At 40.0% G+C, this 12,516-nt stretch overlaps 1 protein-coding gene across 11 annotated transcripts in view; it reads right to left on the reverse strand.

The window, feature by feature from the left end:
* The window catches only part of lingo2 (leucine rich repeat and Ig domain containing 2), an 867,433-nt gene that overhangs the window by 237,141 nt on the left and 617,776 nt on the right, over positions 1-12,516 (reverse strand). For 8 of the 11 annotated variants that reach the window (XM_062974162.1, XM_062974163.1, XM_062974164.1 and 5 more), the window contains one exon: positions 1-12,516. This exon is cut by the window's left edge and continues 36,372 nt beyond it; it is cut by the window's right edge and continues 37,361 nt beyond it. The exons of the other annotated variants lie outside the window; for them this stretch is intronic. The gene's annotated coding sequence lies outside the window, so the exon portion shown is untranslated. 11 annotated transcript variants of the gene reach the window in all.

Raw genomic sequence — 12,516 nt, forward strand, 5'->3', positions numbered from 1 at the left:
TCTAGGCGATTTACAAGATAAAATTGTAAAGGATAAAAATACATACATAAAATATTAATAAAATTAACATAGATTAAAAGCTCTAGTAAAGAGCCAGGTCTTGAGTGCGAGGGTAAAAGGCCCTAACTCACGCATGGCTCTCATATAGGGCGGCAAGGCATTCCATAAGGCAGGGGCAGAAATAGAAAAAGCTCTGCGCCTAGTCCTTTCCAAGTGCACTTCTCTAGGACCCGGTACATTAAGTAAGTCTCGTTGGGATGGTCGTTGCGACCTCCGATGATGGGAGAAGGAGAGACGGTCCCTAAGGTACGATGGGCCCTGGCCGTAAAGAGTTTTGAAGGTCAGAACTAGCATCTTATATAGACCACGATAATCAGTTGGAAGCCAATGCAGATGCTGCAGCACTGGTGTTATGTGGCATTTCATGGGTGTTCTTGTGAGTAGCCTGGCTGCCGCATTCTAAACAATACGGAGCTTTCGGGTCGTGGACATTGGAAGGCCAACATACAGGGCGTTGCAATAGTCCAGCCTAGACGTGACCGTGGCATGGATGACTGTTGCCAGCGCCTCATCAGATAGATAGGGTGCCAGTTGCCTCGCTTGTCCTAGGTGGAAAAAGGCCTGTTTGCTGGCAGCAGCGACTTGAGCTTCCATTGTCAGCTGTGAATCCAAAATGACACCCAGACTCTTAACGGTAGGCAAAGGAGATAGGGCAGCACCATCGAAGGTGGGTAGCAAATGGGTCAGACCGGTCGAGCGGCTATGCCAGAGAATCTCGGTCTTCGCCGGGTTCACCTTCAGTCTGCTAGCACGTAGCCAGTTCGACAGAGCCTCCAGACATAAGGTGAAATTGTCTGGTATTGACGTTGCTCCAGGCTCCAGGCGCAGAAGGAGTTGGGTGTCGTCCGCATATTGATAGCAGTCTAGGCCGAAACTCCAAACCAAACTAGCAAGGGGTCTAACGTAGATGTTGAAGAGAAGAGGGGAGAGAATTGCATCTTGGGGTACCCCACATAGGAGGGGAGATCTGTCAGAGTCTTGATCCATATACTCCACGCATTGGCTCCGGTTTCGCAGAAATGAGTTCAACCAATTGAGGGCCTGACCGCGAACTCCGGACATGGCGAGATGGTGAATCAGTAGATTGTAGTCAACGGTGTCAAACGCTGCGGTTAAGATGGCAGTGCTTCGACATGTACATTAAAGTCACCCAGAACAATAAGTCTGGGGAACTTCAGGACCCAGTCCACCACAAGATCTAATAAATTCAGCAGACTCTCTCCCGGAGACCCAGGCGTGCAGTAAACTACAAGAATGGCTAGGGATTCCCTGCTAGCCAGGACCACACCAACACACTCAATACCGGCTATCTTTGGAGTTCGAATAGCTTTGATGTTAAAATAATCACGGGAGAGTATTACTACCCCTCCACCCCGACCCCCACTCCGTGGCTGTTGAAATATCTGGAAGCCTGGAGGTGTCAGTTCATGTGAGGGAATGTTATCACCCTCACGGATCCAGGTCTCTGTGATACAAACCAGGTCCGCTGCTTGATTGAGAATAAAGTCAGAGAGGGTAGCAGTTTTGTTGACAATAGACCTAGCATTGAATAGTAGCAGGGACAGGAGGGGCGTTGGTAGCGCCTTCTCAGCCGTATGCCTAGGGATGGAACGCAAGTTGGAAAGAGAATGAGTTTCCAATCGACTCGACCTCACTCTGGCACTTGACCTAGGACCACTGTTATCACACTTGGGAATATCACGTAGGACAGATGAAGGCCGAATCTGTCGCTGACTTTGTCTCTTTTTAGAGACCAGCATGCTATCATTCTCATATATCCCTCTCCCGATGATTACTGGGATCGTCCTCCCAGTTCTGGGTTCGTCTGTAGTGTCAGTTAGGTACCCGATGTTCGAACCACCTCCAGAAAAGGGAATGACGCAAGGCCCGATGGGGTATGATTTTGAGCACTAACCTGTGGGCACAGCGGAGTTGGAGTAAATGCAAAGTCTCCTAAACATCGTTTAGGACGTGCAGGTGTTCCGTTGCACCGAGGGAATGAGCCCCCAACCGCTGGGTTTTTGGAATGACCCTCTTCTGTGGCCCCATCTTCCCTGTTTGTATTAGTAGTAGCCCTAACTGGAGAGATATTCATCCTTTGTGTTGAAAGTGACTTCGGCATTCTTGTCCTGGCCCTAAAACCAGCCCCCCCAAAAGTTCTAGTTTTGTAGCCTTTCTGCTGGGCTCTGTGTTTCGATGAACTAGGGCTTGTGGCTCTAACCAACACATGTTCAGAACGTTGACTTCTGGGCAGTTCTCTGTTCTGTATGTCGGCGGAAATGTTCTCAACCCTCGCGAAAGCCCCTCTGGGTGCGATCTTACTCACTGGGGCATCCTGAGTTAGAGCTTCTTCAGTATTTTTCTCAGCATCGGCCCCCTTAGAGTTTCTTCGGCCGGAGACATCTCCTCCAGAGGAGCTCCCACTGGAAACTACCACTTCATGTGGATTCCCCTCAAGAGCAGTTACTTTGGAGATGTCCTCACCGGAAATGGGGCCTTTCCCTAGATGGTGCTTCCGTCTCTTTCTCGTACGGTGTTTACACATGTGCTGTTTCTCTTTGGGACTTAGCCATAGGGAGGTCAATTCCCTTTTAACAATCCCCGCACCAGGCGCCGTTTTCAAGACCTTGATCTGAGCTTGTCTTTCAGACAAGGAAAGACAACGACGTCTGCAGCGATCTTCCGGCTTTTGGGCCTCGGTGATCGTCCTTGGATTCTTTTGCAGGATTGCAGAAATGTCCAATGGCTCTGCTTCCATCCACTGAGGCGGATCTGCCCCCATGGCCTTCCTAGATTTTTGGTTTGACCAGGGACAGGTGTCATCAGGATTTGCCCCAAAAGGGCAATATCCCCCAAATGAGCATTCCATCATCATCTTCATCATCCTTTACTCACATCTTTACAACTGAAAAACAGGTGTGATGAGAACAATCTATTGATCTCATCATAAGGGGCTAGAATTGGTATCAGATGGTACCATCACCATCACCATCACCATCATAATCGTATCTCCTGATACGAACTTGCAAGAGCTTTAAGATACTCATAAAAAGGCTTTCCCTTGGTCCAGTCACCATAACAGGTTGGCTTTGTGCAAACATGAGAAAAAGTCTTCTCACTGATTGCTCCCACCCTCTGGAGTGCCCTTCTATTAGTGACCAAGATTTCCCTTCTCTGCTGTTCATTCATTGGCAGGCAAAACCAACATTGTTCAAGCAGGCTTTTAGCATGCATTTTATGGGGCTATTGTATCCATCTTTTATTTTTTTTTATTTTTTAAATACTGTACTGTTTTATAAACATGATTTTAATTGTTTTACATTTTTTATTGTAAGCATTTTTAATTGATTGTTTTAGGAAGCCATGTTTAGTCACACTCTGGGAGGATGTTGGCATACAAATGCAATGCAATGCAATAAATAATGCTTAAAGAGAAAAGCAAGATATAGATTTGACAAATTAATAAATAAAAATTGTGATCATGTTGGCTGGAGTATTCCTGGAGTTGTAGCCTCAAAAGATAACTTTTCCAAACTCTGGGTAAAGTTCATGCCACAAGAAAATGTGCAAATCCATTTTTAGATGAGCTTTCTCCATCTACGAAGTTCAATATCAGAGTTATCTTAGAAACTGCTAGAAAAAGTCAAAATCCATTAAAGCAGATAGGAATGTGGCCCTTCAGATGTTATTGAACTGTAATTTCCTGGACCAACATTTGGAGGGCTGCACAATTCTGATGCCTGAAGTAATATTAAAAGGAAAGAAAGAAAAAGAGAACTTATCATAAAGCAAGTGGTGAACAGCTCACCAACAAAGGGAGAAATGCAGCTTTTATCTGCAGGTCTGTCTCTAATTTTTATGTTCTTGTCAATAAGTCCTCATTTCCCACAAACTGTTGAACAAGGAATACTAAACCAGCCAGGGAAATGAGGAAACAGTTAGAAGTGTACAAAATCAGGGAGAAGTATCACTACATTAATGGACCATAAGAGATACACAGGACTTCAGAGCTTGATTATACAATCAAATTCCCCAGGCTTAATGGAAATAATAAACCATCTGAAAATCAACAGTGGGAAAAGAGGATGAAAAAAAGGGTCTATCCACTTTAGAGTTTTATTGGCATAATTTTACATCAAACATTTAATGAGATGGCAAGTATGCAGGAATAATTATTTTTACTTACTGTTCCCATTAAGGTAGAGAGAAGTTCTAATTCTTTCACTCAAAAGTAAAACGCTCTTCCCTGATCATTAACACAAAATTGGCTTTTTATTCTGCATTCAACAATTCAAAAGCAGAATGTATCTATTGAGCTTTGGAGAGAACAAAGGAGGGCCTCTGTTTAGGTAGAATTATGGTTTTCCCTATCTGTTTTAAGAGTATTTTATCAGTACTAGAGTCATCCAGAGAAATTATTGGAGAAAAGGGCCTTTGCCATCAGAAAGATACTGCATCCTCAGCTTCTAATACACCCAGCATTATTTGAGGGCTGAACTACATGTTACTCACTGCATGAGACCAGATACCCATCCTATCCTGCTCAATTAATCATGCAGACCAACCTTCACCATCTTTTGACATCCATTTCTTTTTTTATCTGTACATATTTTAACTATTAATTTAATGTCCCAGAGGAAGAGGACAGGAATTAGCCAATGTTACTAACTGTAACTGTAAAAGGAACTTGAAATAGTGGATGAAAAATAATAATAAATGACTTTTAGAGGCAGACAAATTAGGGATTTTTTTCTGAAAATTTCTAAAGCAATATCTTATTGAGCTTGCATTCTAATATTAGTTATCCTAATGAACACTTACTGCATACATGGACATGATTATCCTTTGGTTTCTGCAGTTCTTTGCATTTTACAGTTAAGATCACCAATTAAAACGTTACAAAACAATGGAATATAAAATATGTACTTTGGGGTAACAATAATTTTAAAAGCTATAAATTCATGTAAATTGCTTGCATATATTAAGGAAAATTGCACACAAATGCAATATGAATTTGTATAACACTGAAATGCATACACACAAACTGTGGAAGAAACAGGCCAGAAAGAATATTTGAGAGAAAAAAGTAAGTTGTTTGGAAAATGAAACAGACAAATATGTCTAGATGTTGACTAGAAACTAGAGGTGTACAATTTGCCCAAAAAGCATGCCATTTTGGGGTCCATTGTTGGTTGACCCCTCATTCCGTTTACTGGGAAGTTACTTTTTCATCCGACAAAGATTCTGCCCATTGGCTATAATGAGAAACTTTTTTCAACAAATTAAGATAGTTTTATTTAGGAAACAAGAATTGATCACAGCACATAAATGTCAGAACTGAAAACATTTCAGCTACACAGTATATTGAAAGCACAAAGCAGTTTAAACATGTTCACAATTTTTTTCCTGCTATTTGTCAACAACTGAAAACATTCTGCCTTCCTAGGCTTTACCTCACTCCTCTCATAACCCACATTTCTCATAGGAACAACTTTGTAGTTCAGTTTTCTTTCTCAGCACATTTTCTCGTTATCCCAAACTGCAAAACAATTCCATTCCCCAGCATCACTAGCTGTGTAGCATATCCCATCATTCTGTGTTACAAAGCATATGACAGGCCAGCATAGCAGGACCTATGATCCTAACAAGTACTAGTTTAGCACCCTCGAGAACTTTCCTATTTTAATGGAGTGCCTTGAATCAAGATTTTACTCTATATCTTTTTTTACAGTGATAGATGAGTTAGATTTTAATTAAAAAACTATATTTTCTCTGATGTATAGAGTAAGGTAGAGTCTTCACAGAAACCCTATATGGTACCCTAAGATGAGAGATAGGCAGAATGTCATCCATTGAGATTCATAACTAAACCCCATTTTTATAACCCTAGCCAGGTATCCTAGCCATGACATCAAAGTATGGTAACTGATACTTTAAAATACCCTTTTCCCTATTTTTTCTTCATTCTTGTAAACAACTGATTGCTAGTTCTAGAGATCAATTGATCTAGAAAACATTGAGCTGGTTGAAAATGGGTAAAAGAAAATACACATGTTTAAAAGGATATCAGCTTAACTTAGATAGACTTCTGGACAGCAATATGTCTGTGATGCTGCTAGGACCCATTTATATTAAGACATTTAACAATAAAACAATAAAGAATGTTTTTAGTTACTCAGTTTAGGAAGCCAGGCATTATTATTTTTAAGTTTTCCAAGTAGGCTGGTAATGGTTTCCTGTCCTTTAAAAAAAAGGTTTTCATACTGGTTCTGTAGTCTTCTGGTCAATTTGTCCATTTCCGAGTTTGGCACAATGGGAAATTTTAAAAGCTGAATGGTCAGTCATTTTAAGGCCTATCTGCATGAAACCTCCCTCAGTTTTAGACGCCATTTACAACTGCAGGCCTGTGAAGTTTCAAAATATTAGTTGACTGTTCAACATGTTGACCTCGCTCTACACACTATCCACCCCTGGGTCCTATGATACTCTGAAGTACAAGTCTTTACCTATCTTTTAATTGATTATGTCTACCTCACAGCCCTGATTACTGTATTGGACTCATTCATGTTGCTTGGTACTGTAACTGTGTTCATTTTAGATTGAACTGTATTTACTGCTGTTTATGATATTGTTTTTATTATGTTTGTTCGTTCATGCTGTTGTATGTTGTTTTGACAACTGACTGTTTTGTACATGCTGGAAGTACATGCCCTGAGTCCTCTTGAGGAGATGGAGCAGTATATAAATAAAGGATTATTATTATTATTATTATTATTATTATTATTATTATTATTATTAACAATTCACCAATCTACTATTTTTTTAGAATTATTTTAAGTTTTAACCATAACATTTCTTAAAATAAACTGCAAGAGACTGTTCTGAGAATTGTAATCGCTGGTGCTGTCCATTCTTAGCCAATCAGAGCATGGACACCACCAGGCTTTTTATTGGCTCAGAAACAGAGCTCCCATCATGCTCTGAGAGGATGATTTCAATGCCTGCCCTATTCAAGTACTACTGAGAAAGTGAGTTCCCAGAGTCCTCTCTGGAGGAGAAAGAAACTTTTTACGAAAAAAATGAGAAGGATGCTGTTTCTGCTTGGGTAACGTGGCAGATCCCTGCCTCAGATATATTGTAGTCTACTAAACTCTTTCCTCCCCAGAACTGATAAAATCTGGCTTTCTCAACCTGTTTTGCCAGGCTTTTCATCTCCCTCCTCCTCATTCTGTTTTTGGATATTATACAAAATGACCCACCAAAAGCTACAAATCATTTTCGCTCAAACTGATTCAGGCCCAAGTCTACTAGAAACTCCTCCTGGTTCTGTACTTTGAAGTAGACAACTAACTGCCCCCCTTCTTCTGATGTGTGAGAACCTAATTCAGAGTATTTTAGTAGATTAGTCAGTAAGATATTGTCATGCCATGATACCATCAGCATGATGTTCATCATGTGAGATTTCGGTATCCCATGTTCTAACATGTCGGCATTAAAATAATAGAAATGGAGAATTATTTTCTCTTTCTAAATGATCTCAGAGTGTATTAAATCTATCACCCAGAGAGATGAAACAGAATAATTTGTGACAGAATGGAAAACTCCCACTTGTTCAACTCCATTGATCAGATACTCTGGGGCTAACTTTCAGAAACACCAACAGAGTCTTAAGGTCAATATTTGGGAAATTAAGATTGTGTCAGATCCTTGTAGATAAAAGTTTGGCATGTCCATCTTCCATAAGTAAATGAAAGCTCAGTGTGCTATTCTAGGTATGTGTATGAAGTTGGAATGGCTGATTAAGGCAAAAAAGCAGAAGTGCTTGAAAGATTCTGCCTTTTTATAATTCTAATGAGTTACCCATTGAAGTTTCAGAGATGAGCTGGCAGAGGATAAATACTACCCAAGAGGACCATTTCTGCTTGGTGACTTTTTGTCTAATGAACAGAACGTAGTCCTTCTTTCCTTTCCCACGCTTCTGTGTTGTTTGATAAATGCAGTCAGAGACAGCCAAGATGAAAGAATAGAGTGATGTGTGTTTATTTCACATCAGGTAAAGAAAATGTCATGGATATTGACAATGAAACGAGGAGGGTATCTTATATTTTGCTGCAGCTGATAGCTTTTAGACATACTTCAATATCCCATGGGAAGGCATGTCTCCTTCCTATCACATCTTTTAACTCACAGAGAAAAAAACTCAGCAAGTCTGGCTACCAAAGGCAGAAGATAAGCAACTATTTTTGTTTCCTTTTTCTTTTCTGGCTTAGAACATTATTTCCCAAAGTCTGGCATTCACCCAATGCACAGCTATGATGCAGACGACTAATAGAAATAGTCAGTATCAATGTCACCATTGCGTTTTGTTTTAAAAATGTCATCAAAGATCAGAAGAAACAAACAAGATTAAGACAGTAAACTACGCATGGTGTTTTGTTCTTAAATATATTGAGATTATACAGAAGCTGTATCAAAAAACTGTAATCTAGCATAGCAATGGCAAACTAAATATAAATGAGCTGTTTCTTTAACAGCAGAGTAGACTAGGGCCCCTGTATTTGTGGGGGATATATTCCCAATCTTTGTGTGAATACACAAAACTGTGAATAATAGTGAAATTTATTGAAAAAAAGGATTTCTGGCCCAAAAATAGCATACAGTTGCATTGAAAGACCTAGAAAATGCCTAGAGAATGCATCTTTTGTCCAATATGGAAAAATGAAACTGTGGATATCTGTCCTACGAATATGGAATTGGATTTTACAAAAGTATGGTGCCTGTTGTACTCCCAGCAGAAGAATGGTTCCTTATGTTGACCTGAGATTAGTCAGTGAGAAAAATCTTCAAATCAACTGAAACGATTCCCAATAAAATGATTAATCAGAGAACAGTATGGTATGTGAGACTGGGATTTGGATTGGGACAATAGCCCTCTTCAGTTATCATTCCAGCAACCCTATATGAGCTTTATGGAGAATATATATATATATATATATATATATATATATATATATATATGGCTTGTTTCATAGTAGAAACACTGTCTCCAGCAATTAATCCAGTGGAAACTGAAATGTTAATCTGGAGCAAAAGAATTCCAGTGTTTTGGAGATGAGCACCTGGATTGGACTGGATTGGCCTACTCCACTGTCCACATGTCCCATGGACTCACTGCTCAAGCACATTCTTTCTGGTGAGTTCACAATATGTGACCAGGACTACCCTGTTTCCCCTAAAATAAGACATCCCCAGAAAATAAGACCTAGTAGAAGTTTTGCTGAATTGCAAAATATAAGGCCTCCCCCGAAAGTAAGACCTAGCAAAGTTTTTGTTTGGAAGCATGCCCGGCGCCTGCCAAACAGAACACCAAAGTGCAGAATTGGTAAATGTACATACCAGTTGTACATGGAAATAATGGTAGTAACAAGAAATTCTTAATAGGATTCACAGTTTGTCTGGTTATGCTGGCTTGTGATGACAACTACTGTACAGTATATAATAAATGTTCATTTTTTTTGTTCAACAATAAATGTAAATTCTTCTTCATGGAAAAATAAGACATCTCCTCAAAATAAGACCTAGAGCATCTTTGGGAGCAAAAATTAATATTAAGACACTGTCTTATTTTCAGGGAAACACGGTAGCAACATCGCTAGCAAGCCTCTGCAAGGGAGCTGCTTGTGGTCAGAAATATAGCAACAACAGTGGTCTTGTCTTGTTTGGCCTGCCATCTGGATGCCAAAAGGGCTCCAGAGACACTTCTGAGTTGCAGTTTATACCAGAATATGAGGGTACATGTAAATACAGTTCTGGGGCCCTTCCACACAGCCATATAAGTCAGAATATTAAGTCAGATAATTCACAATATCTGCTTTGAATTGGATTATCTGAGTCTACACTGCCATATTATCCCGTTCAATGTGGATTTTATACAGCTGTGTGGAAGGGACCCCAGACAATTATTTTAACCTTTGTCTATTTGGAGGAATCGCTCATAAAGAAGATGAGTTTAAACAAACTAAGATTGCCTCGGTTTCTTCACATCAACACACTTATTTCTCTGATATCCTCAATCAAACTCGAACTATTTTCATGTGTTTGTGTATTCCCAGTTTTGTCCTTGATTTAGGTCAGTGATTCCCAACCTGGGGTCCCCCGATATTTTTGGCCTACAACTCCCAGAAATCCCAACCAGTTTACCAGATGTTAAGATGAGAACCACTGATTTAGGCCTATTGGCAGCCACCTATACTTCTATGCACCTATACGATAGTATAAAACACCACGGCTCTAATCCTGATGCAATTAATTGTCACCTAATTCAATCCGATTTATTCTCATTTAACCTAATGGAGCAAATTAGTCATAATGAAAATCAGACCAGTTGTTTCAAGGAGACTTCAGCATTAAGAAGTTCAAGACTCCTGTCTACTGATAAAAATGCTGAACTCTACAATGCTTCTACTGCTTTCTTATAAATGAGAAGCACTCCAAATTGCAACATTTCATCCAACCTCCTGGGTATTAAAAAAAAGATAATTTGCCTTTTATATACTTTCTTTATTTACAAAGGAGCTGTACTGATACTGATTCATGTAGGTTTCATGCCTATTCGTTTTCAAAATTGCTGCGAGGTAGGGAATTTCCTAAGAGACTCATTCAGCAACCTAGATCTTCTGCTGATCAAATTTCAAGATCACTTTGTTAGCTGATAAACCCACTCAGTTGCAGTTTCAGTACATTTTAAGTAATTCATTTATGTAAATTTATTTTGTTTGTTTGCTAAGTGTTCCAAGCCAAACCTTTTCATCTGGAGAATGGAAAGTATCCTATTATTATGTAGTTGAGAATTGGTCCCAGCAGCTCAAAGAAATAAGATGTATGGATTCAGCTGCTTTTCTCTCTCTAGAGGATGTGATTCAATAAGGAATATTTGTGGCTGCAAGGAATATATTGGTAAATACACATTTGTGATCACATTGTTTCTGGAACAAAAGATGGTGATGAAGCAGATGATACAGAATCGATTAGGAAGATAATGAAGATCTGCTTGATGATAGGGTAACTGATTGATCTTCTTTTCTTCATCACACTAATGGCAATGATAACCCAGCTGAACCCTGTCCATACCACATAATTACAACAGCACCATTCTACTTTACCAACCATGGTTTAATTCTATGGAATCCTGGGATTTCAATTTTAGGTAGAAGTACAGCTAGTCTCCAAGTTACAAACAAAATAGTTTATGTAGTTATGTTCTTAAGTTTTTAAGTTGGAACAGGTACATTTTTAGTATAATGCTTTGGATAGCAGAGGGTTAACACCTCTGTGGTGTTTTTTTTTCTATCTATGCCCCTGTTCAGAAGATTTCACCTCACTTTTTGTCCTTGCAATAATTGGATTTTGAAAAAAATTGCTTGTTGTGAAAACAAGGATTCATGGTAAAGCTTCAGTGGAGATACCTTTTCGCCATGATACCTCTTTCAAAAGTGAATTCCCCTTCCTAGGGGTAAATTTTTCTCACTTCCTGTTGTCTACACCCTTTATGTAACAAAGGGACTGCCTGTATTTAGAATTTTCAGGCAAAGACCTCAAATGCCTCTGCAAACAAATTGCAGGATTCCATAGGATGCAGCCAAGGTAGTTCATTCATAAGACTTCATCACATGGATCACAAGTGTCCTAGGATGCTTGTAGTACATTTCATCTATGGAGCCTCACACCACTCATCACATGACACACACTCACTTCTTGCAGGGCTCCAGAGGTAAACTGTCCCGCAAGCGTCCTAGGACACTCTGCCCAGAACATGGTTGGCTTCTCATGTTCTGTAGGCAGCGATGGGGCCAGTGCGGGGGGGGGGGGAGAGGGGGGGGAGTTGCATGCTGACGCTTCCCCAGGTGTGTTGGGGAAGCGTTGCTGACCATGCAGATTCACCACGGAGGTTGGCAAATCCCTCACTGCCCCTCATAAATGTGATAAGATCCATAGTGTAATAACATAATGTGAAAATGCCCCTCATAAAAATCCTGCTTTCATTTTTGATACAAAGCACTAACGGAAGTTATATGGCAAAAGCTGTTTAAAGCACTTTCTAGGATTTTCTCCCGCACGTCACTCCACCCATGAGGTGAGCAATCTGGGGAGATTAGCATTCCTCTTGCCAGAGAACCTTGTTAGTCGGGTACAGAGAGAAATCAGGTCCTCATGATGAAAGCTGCAAGCTACAACACAGAACATCTTTCTTCAAACCATTTCCCCCTCATCTTTACTTTCACTGACTCACCAACCATGCCAAGCTCACGCCATGAATATAAATCATATCCAGGAGGAATTTCTCTTTCTCTCTCCCCCTCTCCCTGCTTTTTCTTCCCGAAAGAGTCACAGCAGAGACATGAGTGTTGTTTTATCCTTCAAACAATGTGCTGAATATTTTATGAGTAATGAAGCTTA

The sequence above is a fragment of the Anolis carolinensis genome, chromosome 2 (assembly GCF_035594765.1).
Source record: "Anolis carolinensis isolate JA03-04 chromosome 2, rAnoCar3.1.pri, whole genome shotgun sequence".
NCBI lineage: Eukaryota > Metazoa > Chordata > Lepidosauria > Squamata > Dactyloidae > Anolis > Anolis carolinensis.